Raw genomic sequence first — 16,561 nt, forward strand, 5'->3', positions numbered from 1 at the left:
ACAAAGAGAATGAGAAAAAACTCAACTGATAGCTGGCCTAGATGAAGAAAAAAGAGACTCAAATTTTGATATTAATTAATTGGGATTTTATTCTACATCTCATTAATCTCTGGGATGGAGAATCTAGAAAAGCTGTGATTTATTTACCATAGATGCACTGAAAGGATACTGCATAACTTAGTGTTCTGGCACAGTGAAAGTTATTTGCAATAATGAATTTTTTTAATTCTTTGGAGAAAAGTGAATGCATATTCCCTTCCCCCACTAAATTAAAAAAAATTTGCAGAATAACATTCAAAGGCTCATTAAAAGCAACCCGCAAAAATAGATTACAGAGACTTCAAAGACTCACAATACGGGTTAAAAATCAGCTCCCTTTTTCAAAGAAAATATTATTAGCTAATCTTTGAAATTTGGGTTTTGGCAGATGACACAGTATTTCCTGCAGGTGTGGAAACTAGACAGCATTAAAAGAGTTTTGGTAATGCCCAAAAATCTTCTCACTTAGACTTACAGTTCCATCTGTTCAAGTCAGCCTGATATAGTCCCTGATCCTTTATACATGTACTGAAACGCAGCAGAGTTTTAGGAGGCTCTAACTACATTAAGTTTTGTGTCTTCTTTACTGAGAAAGCAAGTCTGTTAAGATAATGGGGTTTGGGGTGTTTTAGTATGAAAAATAATGCTTTAATTATTGCTATTATCAGTAATATCAAGGCAACTAACAGAAAAGCCACTGCAATGAACAGTAGAAACATTTCCATATGAGTTAACAACTACACAAATAAAACACCATGCACATGCAAACAAACATCACTCCACACCACCTTCCTGCCTACATTAGTGTGGATATGCTTTGACATATTGTCTCTTTTAAGATCTTGTTTACAAGGTCCCTTGTGTGTGTTTTTGTCTGCTGTATCCATGGCTAATCCTAACTCTTCCATGAGTTAGAAGTCCCTGGTTATCAAAAGAGACAAGGCCAGCCACATCTGTCTCAAGTCCTTTGTTGAGCAGAGATTCTTTGGCTTTGATTTAAAACTGGAATGTCTCACAATGACAATTTCCCCACTGAGACTTTCACCTAAAATTTGGCCCAAAAGATGCCCAAAGCTATGTCTTACTGTTTCCATGGCAACTAACTTCTTGAAGTTGAATAACCGAGCTTAAGATGTCCTTAGTAGGTAGCAACCTGAAAAGGAGCACCTGAATGAATAAGGGATGATGGACTAGCGACAAAATTTGCAAGGAAACTTAGTTCACTTTCTAGAAATCCAGAGAGTTATTCTGTAGATTTTAATTTTCAGATATAAGCTGAACAACATTGCTTATAAATTCAATGAAGACATTCAGGGGTATGAAATTCAGACTACAACCCAACTGAAGTTCACAACTTGTAGAAAAGAGATGATGTTAATGGCAGAGACCTGTGTCTGTGTGCATTAGGAGATATAAATGTCAGAGGGACAAAATAAAGCTTACCACTTTACTGAGTGCTTTGCACATGTCTTGTAGAAAGTATTTTGAAGAGTTTTTTGTGATCTGGAATATGTTATATGGGCACTTGCATTTGCTTGTAGGAGACAGTTTCTCCTGTTACTCACATGTTCATTCTCTGGCATGTATTTTGTCCCCATACACAGCATCAGGTATACAGTGCTGATACCTAGTATCAGAAAACACAACACACTTACAATTGTTAGGATCATGTATGTATGTGCCACAAAAGAGACACAAGATATCACACTGAAAAGTTAACCTGGTTCAAAAATGAATACTTAACTTGTCTGGTTTGCTTTGGCAGCTGGAGTAACTGTGCATTTTCCAATATGTATTTTTAATTAGAAGACTCGGAGCTGGTTGAGAGCACTGGGACAGCCCCTACCACGCCCCCCCAAAAAAACCCAAATGCAGGCACAAAACCCACCTAGATCTGCATTTAAGCCATTGTACAAGTGTTTTGATTTTCAAAAGCATCTCTTTTTGGCCCTTATTGCTCTAGTTTTATTGATATTTGTGCAGATGTGTCTAAATGCCTGTTGAAATGTTTAATCTGATAGAATATTGTTCAGAGAACAAGAGTGCTCAGGAGATTTAATTTTTTTGATAGAAAAAAAGTTTAAAACAATTCAGGTGCTATGGAGTATTTATTGCTCAAAGAAAAATTACCTAGAAATAGTAGGTGAAATAAATGTTTCTGAAAATAAAAAGACTATGTGTTGGGTGCAGGGCATCTGAGCAGAGCTGTAAAATTTATTCAAGTTCTCACTTCTTCTGCACAGATTTATTTTCCTGCAGTTGCAATAAATGTGGGGTGTTCTGCACGATCTGCCCCTGACACAGACTCTTCCTAATGGGTAGAGGCCACTGAGGGTAGGTAGGGTAAGGAGTGGGGCAAGAGGTTGCAGAAAAGGCACTGTGTGAAGGGTACTTTGACCCTAATATGAGTCTCCTAACTGTAATTATAAACCCAAAAAAAGTATCTAGAACCCCTGTATTCACTCTTTACTTAATGTTGTAGTACAGTGAGTTGTTCATCTTGCTAAGACAAGAATCATGCTCCAAAACTGCCTTATCTGTCCCTGGTTTATAGAGGCACTGTGTTCCTGACTTGGACTTCTCAGTTATAAACTCAGGATCAGAAGTCAGGTGGAATGAATCTGGACCCCTGTCTCTCCCTTTTGGTGTAGGATATGCTCACAATATACCTCAATACTTTCTGTATTAGATTAGTGATGGCAGGGTTTCCAATAAACTTAACAAATTGTCTTGCTCATCTCATCTATAAGCCAGAGAAACAATGACTCCTGAAAGATTTTGAGCAAGGATGACCTATATGAGGGGATATGTTAGAAAAGGAGAGTAGCCACAGGGAATTATAAAAGCCACAGTGGTTATAGAGTACCTTAATATTTTTATCCATTGTAAGTAAGTAGAAAAAGTAAGTAGGATAACCAGTTTAAAGGAGGTGGCACTGAATCATGATGTATGATTTTTTGCTGCATGAAAGCTATTTTGAAGACAGTATAACATCTTCTCATCACCCATTATGTTCAACAAGAGAACACTTCCCTGTTCATTCCCTAGAATGACAATACCTATAAGAACTATGTTGAGATCCTTATCTTGCCCACTGTACTTGAAGTATTGGCTATGAATTTCATGTGGATTTCTCCATGGCTGCTATCAATGTTAGTTTCCAAATGATGTGTGCTTATTGCTACTTTAATAAAAACATTAGCTTAGTTAGGAATATTTACTCTTTTGCACTATCTTGACAGTGGTCAAGGCTGTACAGGCAAATAAAAATGTTCTGAGTATCTGAATAAGAACTGAGATCACTCCCTCTGGTTCCTTACAGTATAGCATATACTACCCACACTAGTCTCTCTTTGTGCAGGGGCAATGATGTTTCAGTGAGGCTGTTGATTGGAGGATGTGTCAGGATGCTCTTCAAAAGAATGATGCAGTACCCAAAATATTTAGGACTTTGCTACTTTTGGAATAATCTTCTATTCAAAAAGGGCTTTGATAATCAAGAGGAAAGAGAAGCATGTGGAAAGAAGTACATTTTTTTCAACCTTGCTCTTACAACTTTACCTACATTTGTTACTATTTTAACATTTGTCACGATACTTAAAATCTTACTACAGGCAAAATGTCTCAACAATACTGTTTTCACTTTAAAACTAGAAACAGAATTCCAGTTCTGTGAGTCTGCCTTGACAAGCATACAACACCAAGCATTGTAAAGTAAAATGAAATTGAAATGGCAATTCAGAAAAATCCATGTGCAGAACACATTAAAAATTCACTGCAACATCACTGATCAAGTATAAGGTCTTAGGTTACATGAAATGAGTTACTAAAGCACAAATTGTTCTTGAGAGCTACTTATCTTGCTCTCCATAATTAATTTAATACCTTAGATGTGAAGAACAAAGGTTAAGGCTTACTCTTCAGTGGGGGTCACTGTTAAAGAATAGCCTCTAATTTTTCTTCTACAGAAGTTCAAACACATCCTAAAAACACCAGGCATAATCCATACAGCTCATGCAAATGCATTGGAATTTGATTGGAGTAGTTCACATCAACTGTCAAAGTGAAGCCTATGTAAAGGCAAGAAGTGTGGACTATAGGAAGCAAATTATCAGATAATTAACACTATATGCATAACAAAGAAGTGAAACAAAACATGGGAGAGTGGGAACCTGTATTTGACCTCAGGCAAGACTTGGCCAGAAAGCTGTGGTCATGGAATAAGGAGTTACAAAGGTCAGTTAGCAGCCCTGCATCCTGCCAGGATGGCATTTAGAAACCTTCACATCCGGGTTATCACATTTTACACTTGCAAAGCAGTTTCACCCAAACTTGCCTTTAAGTAGAAATGAAAAAGCAGTGGACTTCCAGGGTGCAGTTTGGAAAGGACTTCACACACAACCACAGTGGAGTCCACCAAAGGAATAATGTTCCAGGAAAAGCAGGGAAAGTTTTATGAAATGGGCTGGCATTTAACCACACACCCCTGCCCTTTTATTCTCCATCATTCCGGCACTAAGGTTTTCCCAGTAAGAGCAAGAGCTTAATCCAGCTGTGAAGTGAGTCCTCATGCTTGAGTTGGTGTGAACTGAAAGGTGCATGGGGGCTACGTTGACACCACTTTGTGTCAATGTCATGTGGCACAGCTCAAATTACTTCAGTGGCATCAGATCCTTCATTTCACAGAACTGTTTCTGACTTTGCAGAATATTCTGAGTTGGAAGGGACCCACAGGAATCATCCAATCCAACCCTTAAGTGAATGGCCCTTATAGGTATCAAATCCATGATCTTGGTGTTACTACTGCCATGCTTTAACCAACTGAGCTGATTTCAGGGTCATCCCAGATGACTGTCCAAGGTCCCCTTTTTGCATCTGTGGTATTAGGAGCTTGGTAACTGATAGCCAGCCAAAGCACTGGAGAGCAAGCGCTATGCCCCTGGTGGCTTAAAGAAACAGTTTTTTAGTAATGATAAGCAACAAATGAAAATGGCACTATTGCCTTTTTATGTAGTCAGTCTGCTTTTGTACCAGCTGACTGCCCAACCCCTTGACTCTGCTTTGTGGTAACTTTAGTGTGGGTCTGTATCTTCATAAGTATCACCTGAGCCCTGAATTTTGCCCTTTAAAAGATACTTAGTAGTATTCACAGGTGTAAAGGAGAGCACTCTGGACTAGGAATCCCAAGGACCTGAGTTCAAGTCTCAGGTCCCCTGGCAGTTCAATGCCTCCCTGCCATCCCATCCTGCCAGATCTTGGATGCCAAGCAGGGTTACCCCCAGTTTAGTACCGGGTGCTGTAGACAGTCCTGAGGACTTTACTGTCACTGTCCAAGCTCACTCAGCCATGGCAAGTGGACTTAAACAGTGGGGCCAGTTCTGTGCACACTGTGCCTCTCCTAAAAAATCCACTGTGCAGGCTGGAAGGGCACACCCACGTGGGGAGAGCCCTTCCTAAATCTTCATTCCTGAAGTCTAGCCATACATACAATTAGTTTTCTTACTAAACTTGCTCTAATGCTTCCATTCTGGACCAAGAACTCCCATAAAACTGAAAATATTTCTTTAAAGCAGCACCAGTGTTAAGTGTTTTGTTGTGTCTTGACAGCATGATCTTTATACCTAGTTGTATTCAGATTCAAAAGGTGTTATTACTCTTTATTTCCAGAGGACAGCAGCAACAGGCCTCAGACCACAGGGGAAAGCCAGACTTGCAGGCAGTCCTTATCTGTGCACTTAGAGGCATGGTTTTAATAGAACAGAATAACCATGCTTCTAGGTCAGATCTTTTGCTCATGTAAATCAGGGTGATGCCACCAGAGTTCTGCCACTTTTAGTGTCTAACATACAGCTCAGAAGCTTTCAGTCTGTAAAATGGGGAGCAGATGCTCATACCTCCACCTGACATTGGGAAGAAAGAAGGGAGGAGATATTCTAGTAGTAGTTCCAAACATGAAGATGTTAATTCCTGCCTGAAGGGATTATAAACTTCAGCTTTTTACAGTTCAAGGAGCACTACCACTGTTAATTGTCCTGAATAACACTTCACTGGGAACAGACTAAAAGGTCTGTTTCAGGGAGTACATTCTCAGTGCTTCAAATTGTCCTAGTAAAGCTGACATCTGAAATGCAGACATGACATTTCCTACCTACTGCAAATGTTTTGTGTATTTTTTAACCATTAGTATTTGTCAACGTCAGCAACTCCATGGCACAGAGGAGAAACCTGGAGAGCATGAAAAATACACTTCATTTGTTCCCGAGCTAGGACTGAGCTCTGCTTTCTTCACCATGCTGGTTCAGACATGTCCACACATGGGGCATGTCTCCATCTGGTACCTGAAGAGGACACTCTTAGCTGCAAGCACAAAAGAGATCCAGACTTCAGGAATACATTGAGAGATTTTAAGAAATATCATTAGTCTGAGAAATTAACACTGTGAAGAATCAGAATTAAACTCTTGTTTTTAGAAACAGAATCTCTGTTTATGAGGAAAATTGCTAGCAAAAATCAATCCAAAATTGTGCTAATTTAGCTGTAAGCCTCATTCTTTGTTTAATGCTTGCAATCTCAGCATCTTTGCAACTGCAAAATACCAGTTCTTTTGCTTCTGTGCATATCCATATCCTTTTATGTCCATTAACCTCCTTTCTTTACTGTGTCTGACACACAGAAGTGTGTCAGCCAGTGTGGTTAAACTGTGGTTAACTCTTGGTACAAAAGGGAACATTATTTGTAATACAAAGTGTTTAATCTGGGGAACTTGGATGTGATGTAAGGAGAAGATGTATAGGACAAAGACAAAAGAAAATGCTCCTTCTCAGCTGAACAGATGTAAACCTGTGACTTCATGATGTGCTTCTGTTGCACTCTATTATAAAATGAAAGTTGAACATTTCGTTCTGCTCCAGTTTTAGCATCATCTCCACAGATAACACAGAGCACTTCGCAGACTTTTCGAGAATATTTTTTTCCCGTGATGTTTATGGAAAAAGAAATTTGTCACGCTACCTTGCAAAAGGCAGTTGCTTTGTTGACCAGATGCCAAAATGAAATTCAGACATGGATGGCCAGAAATAAGATTTACTTTAATCCTACTAATCCTGTGCTGTTGATTGGTACAAGGCACCATTATAGCTGGGTAAGCTTCCCAGGCTTATCGTCTGATTCGCTTTGGAGTCATGAGATCACTTTGGATTCACAATTTTTCCCTTGTGAAGGGCAATGTTCCTGCCTCATGTTCCATTTTCTGCTATAAACAATAAGGACCAAAAGAAATCAGGTACCTTTTCCAACAAATGCAGAAAACTCAGAGCAGGTGTTATGTTGAGTCTGGTGATATGCTTTACCTGGGAGAGTGGAACAAGGACACTTGTGCCTGTCTGCAAGGGGGTTAGCAGTCTGCCCAAGTAATTACAGGGCCTTCTTGAACTGACTTCAGCAAAGCCCCAAGCCATCTTCAGAAGCTAAAATTGTACTTAGAGAATCATAGAATTATTTAAGTTGGAAAACACATGTAAGATCATCAGTTATCCCAGCACTGCCAAGTCCATGGCTAAACCATGTTCCCAAGGGACACGTCTACACGTCTTAAATACCTTCAGGGATGGTGACTCCACTGCTTCCCTGGGCAGTCAGTTCCAATGCTTGACAGCCTTTTTAGTCAGGAACTTTTCCTAATAGCCAATATAAACGTCCCCTGGTACAACTTGAGGCCATTTCCTCTCAACCAAAACTCACACGTCCTATTCCACTGAGCAGATTTCCAGACACTCTTCCTCAAGCCTGTGGAATCCCATGGGGTTTTTGTGGCCCAAGTGCACGACCCAACATTTCACTTAGTTGAGCCTCATCCCATCGATCCAGTCTACCCAGACCCCTCTGCAGAGCCTTCCAACCTTCCAGCAGATTAACACACACATGACTAACTTGTTTTCATCTGCAAACTGACTGAGTGTGTACTTGATCACCTTGTCCAGATTGTCACTAAAGATGTTAAACAGGACTGACCCCAGTACTGAGTCCCGGAGAACACCACTTCTAACCAGCCACCAGCAGCACGTGACTCTATTCACCACCACTTGCTGGACCCAGCTGTCCAGCCAGTTTTTTACCTTTCATCTAAGTCATGAACAGCCAGTTTGTCCAAGAGAATGCTGTGGGAAATGGTGTCAATGTTGTCAGGTAGACAACATCCACGGCATTTCCCTCATCCACTAAGTAGATCACCCTCTCCTAGAGGGAGGTCAGGCTGGTCAAGCAGGACCTGCCTTTCATAAACCCACACTGAATGGGCCTGATCCCCTGGTAGTTCTGTACCTGCCATATGATGGCACTCAGGATGATCTGCTCTATGACCTTCCCTGGTACTGATGTCAGGCTGGCAGGCCTGTAATTCCCTAGCTTTTCCTTCTGACCCTTCTTGTAGATGGGCCTACTTCTGGCAGGAAGGCTTAGCTTTGTCTTGCCAATGGGAAGAAGAGGAGAACAGAACTACCAAACCACTTTCAGTTGCATCTGAGGACCACCAAAGAGCTGGTGGGGGTCTATTGATATTTCTTTTCCATCTGGAAGCAACCAATAGACTTTCATGGGTCTGTGGATTACAAGGTGGAAAACCACTCTGTACAGGAAACACTGACTCAGTCCTATTAGCATCAGCAATAGAAGAGGACTGTACTCAAAGCCTGAAAGCTCACACAATCTAGCTGAAGAATGAATAAGGCCTTTAGAGTAAGGTTGTCTCTTGACAACAATCTGCTTTGTTTACTTTTTTACTGATTACGTTATGTGTTCCAGCTTGACAGAGCTGCCTCACAGTCCAGAACACCACATTTGGTATGCTTTATACCACACTGGAATATTATCTGTAAATCTGCTATCTGCATTCAAGCTTCTCTGGAAAAATTCCTGCCCTTGAAGCTTATCTAGTTGTAGGATAGTTAGAGGGACACAGATTCCAATACATCTGAGGGATTGTATGTTATAATGTTATCAAGGTAACACCATCATGTCAACAACATAATTTGAGTTGAAATAAAAAGATCCTTATTCAGTTTTAGGGTTAACTTTATTTAGGGGCTTGTAGATAAAACTTGAAAGGACAATAGATAAGTAACAAAATGCTTCTGAGTCATAGTATCACCTAGAAAGAAAAAGTGAAAGTTTTAAAGATATGAGAACAGCTGAGTTATGTTGATTTTCAAGAATTTACAACTCAGAATTTTTTAAACTGTGACTGCATTTTTAGCGTGCTCATGGAATCCCTGCAATGGAGCCTGCTTTGTTTCTCAGGCTTAGAGGTGCTATGATAATACAGGCAATAGGTGGTAGTAAAGAACACACCCTCCCATGCATAATGTCTGTATAAGGCAGATGATTGAGAACACTTCTTATGATCCCTTTTAGCAGTGAATGCAACTAATTTGTTAACATTTCCCCATAGTCTCACAAAGAAGCTGAACAACATGGAAATATAAACCAGATAATAAATGTACATTGTTGATTCAACTCAGCCCTGAGAAGTTATCCATCACTTATACTAAGCATCTTCGAACACACTAAAGGGGACTCTCTTCTTATGCCAGTGCACAATCTGTTCTTGAGACCACAAAGTCCTTTCAAACATAACAAAACACTTCATGCCACTGTTACTAGAACTGCATAACTGAGGTCAGTTGGTGTAGTGGCGAGATATGTAACACTGAGCAACATCTCTAGTCTCCATCCTACCCAACTCTTGTCTCTTTCCAGAGGAATTTTTAAGGGCACTGATTTACAGAAGTATTATTTGATAGCCATATTCTGAATGTATGATTGCAAAACTAGTAGCTCAGAGATTGAAAGATGCCTGGCTGTCCTCTCCCAAGACCTGTCTTCCAGAGGTAGGGTATGACAAAACTCACCTTTGGAAAGTGCTGTCTGGCAGAGATGTCAAATGGAAAGAAAAATGTGAGAAGCAGCAGCTCCTGGCTACCCAGCATTTGGCATGCAGCAGAAGATAGAAATTCCTGAATCTGGGAGAAAATGCTTGGGGAGAGCAAAAGAAAGTGGTGTCCTGGTGAGTACATCTTGTCTCCCTAAATGCAGTGAGTGTCTCCAGTGCAGGGAGTAGGTTCCTCAGAGACTGGCAGCCTTCACCTACTTATAGGTCTGACTGTGCTGCTAAAGTCAGTGGAAATCTCTGCATTGGTAAGTGAAAAGTTGATTCCAGTGGTAGGTACAGGACGGTGTGGAAAAGACAAAGAGTTTTTTAGCTGCTATCATTAACAGAGCACCAACAATTTTCACTGTTAGGAGACTGTCACACACTGGAAGAGAATTTCCTGAACACCATTTTTGCAAGAGTATTGTGCTTGTAGGGAATTATTACCGTGGGGTCAGGGAATTACTCCAGCAAGTTGACTGAACTACTTTTAAAACCTGTGTCCTAGCAATTTTAGTGATGGGCTCATTCTCCACTTGGACGGGAGGCATTTCTACATCTGTTCCCATCAAAACATGGGTGGCTTAAAGATTCCTGTGACTGTCCTAGCTTCTTGACTTCTGATTATATACAGATTATGGTTCTGACAGTCACATAAATAGTCTTATTTAAAGCAGACTTGATGATCTCTTAATGCTTTTCTAGGCTAAGGTTTCAAAAGAGTTTTCACTTTAATTTAGTTTATGGCAGCACTGTATTTCACAGCTGGTTTTAATGTATTTTTGGAGACTATATGGAATCAGTACTTGAGTTACAAGGTATGTATATCAGATTGAGACATAGCCACCATTCCTTGGCAAACTGTTAGATCAAATGAGCTGAATCTCCTCTACTTTATTGCCTGATTAATTTTTGAACCATCGCTGAATTGCAGAAGTGGGAAACTATCCAACTTTGGTCACACTCTGTGTTGGGTTATGTCAGAAAGGGTTGGAAAGTGAGGGTTTTCTTTAATCTGGGTTCCAGAGAAAAGCTTCTAGGTAGGTGGGCTGGGGTTTCTTTTGCCTGCTTTTACAAATGAATAGCAAGAGGAAGCAGTTCTTCAGCCAAGGGTCAAAATCTCCAGGGAGAGCAGATCCTATTGGGGAGCAGGACCATGAAAGTTCTTGCATTTCTGAGTTGCCAGCCAGCTGATAAACAGGATAGGCTTGATTATCTGCAGGCAAGTCTTTCTTGGATTACTAGATCTTTAACGGGTTTTGCAAGCACTACCAGGACAGCAGATTAGTTGGAGGGGTAAGTTATGGGCTGCTGGAGTCACAGCACAGAAAATATTTGTCTGAGAAATGACCCTGAGGAATTCAAGAAACAATGTCATAGGAAAGAACACTGTTTCTGGCAGGGGAATTAGACACAGGACTGTGAATGAAAAGTGCCTTGTATATTACTGCAACAATAGTTTCCTGTTTCTGAGGCTTTACACTGGTTTTGAGCATAGGAAGACTCTTTTAGGTACCTGGCCACATGACAGGTATGTTCCCTTACACTCCCTCCAGAAAAATACAAACTATTTATTTTACAGCCAGGGGATTCAGGAGCACCTGACACACTTCCTGGTGAGCACAGCTGGAGGCCTCACTTCTGCACTGCCTTTCTGGGCCATGCTGATCTACAGATGGTGGCCCAGAGGTCTGGGCAGCCCTGGCAGCAGGTGTTCTGTCTCGATGAAGCTGCAGCTAAGATGCTGCAGTGCTAAGTGAGGCTAAGTAGAAGGACTGCTTTCATCTTTGCTTTTTGTGCTGGGCAGCCTGGGTATTAGAAGTTGTCTGATCCAAGTAGAAGGGCACATTCTACCTTGGGTACAGGAGTGACAAGTCTATAGCGACCTCAGGTATCTCTGCACAGAGCTGCATCAAGCTGCACAAGCTGCTCCTTGAACATCCCAGCAGGAAAGAAACATGAGCCTATGCAAAAAACTGTGGTGTCAGACCTACCACTCACCTATCCCAGTGTTGTCTCCAGCAGTAACAGGGGTTAGAAATGCCAGTCAGGAAGAGCATACAAACCTGCTCACTTTCCTTTCATACTCCCAGTATTCACTGCTCATGTATTGAGGATGCCAGACGGTACTTCCCAGCCTTCTGCCTTTAGCATTTGTAAACGTAACTGCTGTCTGTGAATTTGCCCAGTTTGTTTAAGGCAATAGGGTGGAAACATTGTTGGCAAGGATACTGGTTTATAAGATACTATGAATGTTGTGGCTGTGCTTATTCCTGGAATGAAGGATGCAGTTGGAATCTTACAAATGAATGCCACCACTTCCACTTATTGTGTGAGCTCAGGTCAGACCTCACTGTGGGTGTAACTGAGGTCAGTGACACATTGCATTTATTTTAATGAATGGAATAAAATGGCCAAAGGCTAATAGGAAATTCAAGATACAAAACTTAGTGGCTGTTTCACATTTTGATGGCAGGCAATTTGCTTTGAACTGCTATCTTGGCTGAGCATTAGGGAGCACTTCTTTTCCAGCAGACTGAAGCTCCTGGATAGGAGTCAGTTGGAGGTGTGGAAGTTCAGCACTGCAGTAAAGACCAGAAGTGGTCCCAAGGGCAAAGACCCTGTAAGAGTGATCAGGCAGACTTCATTTTTCTGTTTGTTGAAATGCTCATTGGTTCCAAAATGATCTCTCTGCAAGTATCACCATCCTTTTCCCTGGCACTTGACTTCAGTTCTCAGAGTCACAGAATCACAGAATATCCTAAAATAGAAGAAGGGGCCCACAAGGATTATTCAGTTCAATTCCTGGCCCAGCAACATTCCTATGCAATGCAACTCTCTGAGGATTTGATGATGATCTTCTTAGAAGTAATGTGAAATTTCTCTGCATTCATAGGAACATTCCACCTGGAAGACTGGTGCTCAGAAGGTCTGCAAGCAATGCCTTCCTTCCAGTGTCTTGGCTCATATATGCAGCAGTTCCCTAGGAGTCAATTTCCCCCAAAAGCTGCCTCTGATGGGCCACCAAAGCAAGACAGCTTTTGCAACTACTAAAGCTTCTTCAACAAACCCCACTGTCTTTTTTGGAGTAAAAGCCTTCATTAAAAAATCTGGAATGTAACAACACAGCATGCCTGAACACATGCTAGCTGAGTTAGACCCCAAACAAATAAACAAAAATGATAGCAGAACAGCACCACCTTGCCCTATCTACCGCTACTGCAACAACCAAGACCTCCAGTAGCTATTCCCTGGTCTCACTCCTACATGACTTCTATGATCCAGGCAAATCCATTGAGAAAAACAAGCCTATTTCAAAATAATTATTTGTTGGCCACATGAGGTCTTATATCTCCACTGGTCACATTATCCAGGGATCACAAATCAAAAAGATGTTAAAAACCATAGTCCTATTTAAACTGTATTGAACTTGTACAAAACCAGAGCTGTTCCAAAAGCCACTCTGGTGTTCAGGGGTGGTTATGGAGAGGGAAGACTGTCTCAATGATGTTCCTTTATTTTGGCCACTCCAAGGGCTGGTAGGAGAAGGAGACTAAGATCCAAATGGGAGAGGAAGCCTACAGGAAGATAGGTGCTCTGTAAAATATTTTTGCCTGTAAGACTGTTGTCTGTGGGAACTCATGGTGAAAGCATGAGCAGAAATGTGCTTGTTTTTTCACTGTATCGTAAGAGAAGCTTATTGTACTGTGGCTCTAGGCCACACTACAGACAACCATTTCCTTTCAGTGTTTAATATGTAAATTGAAGGGTGTTGACTTGTTGAAATATTGACTCATCAAAATTTGCTAAACACTAACTCTTTGAATTTTTGAATGCAATTGTGAAGTTTTTGCTCAGGACTAATCTAGACAAGGACAAAATTAAATTTACAAAATCACCTGTTTCTTTTCTTACCACATATGAAGGAAAGTCTTAGGGAAATAGCTATGCTTCTTTGAACAGAAATGAAAAGAAAATAAGAATAATCATATGAATAATGTAAGTCATATTATTTTACATGGCTGCTTTTCCTACTGATTTAATTTATTCATATTTCCAGAATATTCAATATCTTCTTAGTTCTTATTACATTGCAAACACTTAGTTGTGGATAATTTATCCTTTGAGTGAGGGTTAAGGAACCCCAGTCAGAAGCAGTATCCAGAAGGTGTGGGAGAAATGACCAAAGAGGGTGGCCGAGAGCTGCAAAGTGTGGCAACGCTAATGTGCCCACTCTGAGTGCAAGGGGCCCTGCTCTGCTGTGGTTCCCCCATGCTGTCTTCAGAAAAGCAGGATGGAGGGAGGCAGGCATGTTGTGTTAACAATGCAGGGGCTCTGACCATGCAGAAGACCCTTGCCTGTGGCTCCTGCAAGGAACTCAAGACGCCCCTCCTGCTGCACAATTATGGGCACTGGTGCAGTTGATCTCATGCCAGCATCACTGCTGGAAGTGCCCAGGATTTCTTACCTGTCCTGTAAGCTCTGTGGTTTATGTTGTGATAAGCCTCCTTGAACAGAACCACATGAGAGTGCTGCAAGTGAGCTGGCACACAAGGAAAGCTTTCATTCTGGGAGCATTTATTTGTTTTGGCTGCAAAGCTCTCTCATATGCCTGTGATACTATAGCATTCATCAATAGATACAGATCAGTGTTTGTATGCTCAGCACCTTTCTTGCATCTGAATTTTTTCCAAACCAACAAAATTACACAGATCTGGCTGATATGTCTGAAGCCTACAAACTTCCTTTTTTTCTGCACTGGCCTGTAATAGCTGACTGCTGGTGATTAGTCTACTAATTAGCAAGGGTGGACCGAAAAGAAAAGAAAAAACCCCAAACTTTTAATTCAAAGGCATATCCCCCAGGCACATAAGTGAGGGATCATGATCTCAGAGAAGTTGCTTGCCCTGCAGTACATGTATTTATATTTCACATTGCGTGCCATATCCTGCACATTCTTTCCAAAGAGTTAAATATAGCAGAAAATTATACTTAATATTTTAATAACCTCTAACTGTGAACCCCTAGCCTCACTACCCTGTAAGGGAAGAAACACAGGTAAAAAACCCTCTTATTGAGGAAATTTAAATTAGCTGTACAACTTGCTCAAAATTATTGCAGATTTTCATCACTTTATGAAGATAGGTTTGGTTCTTTGGACTTGTTCAGACAGAATGACATGGAGTTATAAAGCTCCAGCAGCATCTTTCCTACTATACACAAGCCTGCAGAGCCACAACAGTCTTCCTTGCATAGTCATTGTAGTGCTCAAATATGAGAGCTTTGTTTAGTTTGCAACTACATTTTCCCACATCAGTGAACAGCCTCAAAACTTAAAATTCAGGTGACAGGACCATCATACTGTGAAAAAGCTTCACATCCCTTAATTCCATGTGATAAGTACCCCAGATAAGACCCCAGGTCCTTCCCTTCCCTGCATGTTCTATCTAACAGAAAATCCAGCAAGAGCTTCACAGCCCTGAGGAGACTACGTGAACACAGAGGCAGAAGACACACAGGCAGCAGCTACCAGCCCTGGTGGACAGCTCTGGACCCCCAGTGGGAAGGAGTTTCTTTCTCCAGGGTCCTGCAGACTCTCAGAAGGGCCACCCTGTGTCACCTCTTGGGCAAGGAAGTGCAACAGCACTCCATGCCAAATTCTCTTTAAAAGCTATATAGGAGGCATAGGATAAATTTGCTTTCCATAAAGCAAATACTCCCTTCTCACTCTGGATAAGAGATAAAATATGATGTGAGATGAACAGGAAGCAGAAGCTGTGTGGAGCAAGAGCAGTGAGCCCCTCCCTGGTGTCATAAGCAAGGTCTCACAGGTCTGCCAGGTGTTTCAGGACCTTACACATCCATATTTGTCCCTTCAGGCTCTGCAGATGGCCACACTGAGATCTCTGAGACTAGAGCACCACATCCACAGGGCTGCAGATAACCAGCCACCCACAGTGCATAACATTGGTTGTCAGCTTAGTCCCTCCCATTCGCATTACTGTTTTGTGTCATTACAAGGCCTGAGGACCCTGACAGGGAGATTGTTAGGCATAAGAAGAAAAAAGATATATCTAAAGTATTCACAGCAGCATAACATGCAGCAGCTACTAAAGCTCCATATATCTGAGAGCTGATGGTACTCAGAAGGCACATACCAAGCACACATCTTTATCTCCAGGTGCTCTCCCTGCTTCAGACAAAAAAGATGCAACTACGGTTCCCAGCAGTGGGGTTCTCCTGGAGGACCACACAAGCACATTCCTCTCCATCCCCTCGAGTAAAAAGTGGCCTCCAGCACAAAGTGTAATTCACATGCATATGAATGCATTTGGCTAATCATAGTGTAGGGATAATTCTCTGTATATAATTGCAAGCAGTACTAGGCAGTTAACACTACAGGGATGTTAAGGTTGCTTACATGTAGGAAGGGGGATGGAAGGTTATTATGCAATGTTCACAGGGCAAACAGGCAGTTTCAGGCCTGGTGGTATATTTTGCATAGACATTGAGTCAAAATCTATATGTCACTCAGGGCAGTCCTGATTAAACCCAAAAATAGCTGTTGCTGTTATGGTTCAATTTAAAGTCTATCCC

Source organism: Pithys albifrons, chromosome 1 (assembly GCF_047495875.1).
Source record: "Pithys albifrons albifrons isolate INPA30051 chromosome 1, PitAlb_v1, whole genome shotgun sequence".
NCBI lineage: Eukaryota > Metazoa > Chordata > Aves > Passeriformes > Thamnophilidae > Pithys > Pithys albifrons.